The 761-nt window shown below is 54.0% G+C and overlaps 1 protein-coding gene across 1 annotated transcript in view; it reads left to right on the forward strand.

Moving 5' to 3' along the window:
- The window catches only part of FAM222A (family with sequence similarity 222 member A), a 26,033-nt gene that overhangs the window by 22,400 nt on the left and 2,872 nt on the right, over positions 1-761 (forward strand). The window lies entirely within an intron of this gene.

The raw sequence follows: 761 nt of genomic DNA on the forward strand, positions 1-761 counted from the left end.
GCCCTAAAGTGTCACCTGTAGCCCCAGTGCTTGGGGATAGGGTTTTGGTTATCCCTGTCCGGGAGCCGCATGTCTCCAGGTGACACCACCTCCTTCCCTCTCTCTTGTAACAGCCCCTTGGTTTTTTAATATTTTTTTCTCGGAAAGGAGCATTTTCCACAGAATGGGCTCATTAGGGATTCTGCAAGTGTCACCAGCTAATTAGTGTCATGTTAATTGAGTATTCACAATACTGCCACCTCCAAGGACAGTGGTGCTGGCATGAAGGGGAATGCAGATGTGCGTGCCATGCCGTTCCATGCTGTGCCATTCCATGCTGTGCCATTCCATGCTGTGCCATTCCATGCTGTGCCTCTGGGTAAAGAAATGCCATTCTCAGCCCCCTGCACCCACTGGCTTGGGTGGTGCCCATGTCCAGCAGAGCCCCCTCAGTGTGCCCTCACTGCCCTGCTGGCTCTGCAGGAGCTTCCCAGGGCTGGAGGCTCAGTGCCTGGGATGTCCTGGTGCCACACGTCCCCATGTGTCCTGCCAGAGGGAGCTGCTGGTGCTGTTCCTCCCGTGTTCCAACAGCTCCTCTAAATCCTCCTCAAAGGCACTGCTTTTAATTGGCTTAATACACCTGTTAATGACAATGCCTATTTAAGACACCTGCAAAAAGCCCATAACATCAGCTTAATGGGAGCAATGGCTGGCGCAGGTGCTGCGTCCTGCCTGGGCAATGACTGCCCTGATGGCGAATATGGGGAGCATGGAGGGTGGCC

The sequence above is a fragment of the Geospiza fortis genome, unplaced genomic scaffold, assembly GCF_000277835.1.
Source record: "Geospiza fortis unplaced genomic scaffold, GeoFor_1.0 scaffold145, whole genome shotgun sequence".
NCBI classification, from domain to species: Eukaryota; Metazoa; Chordata; class Aves; order Passeriformes; family Thraupidae; genus Geospiza; species Geospiza fortis.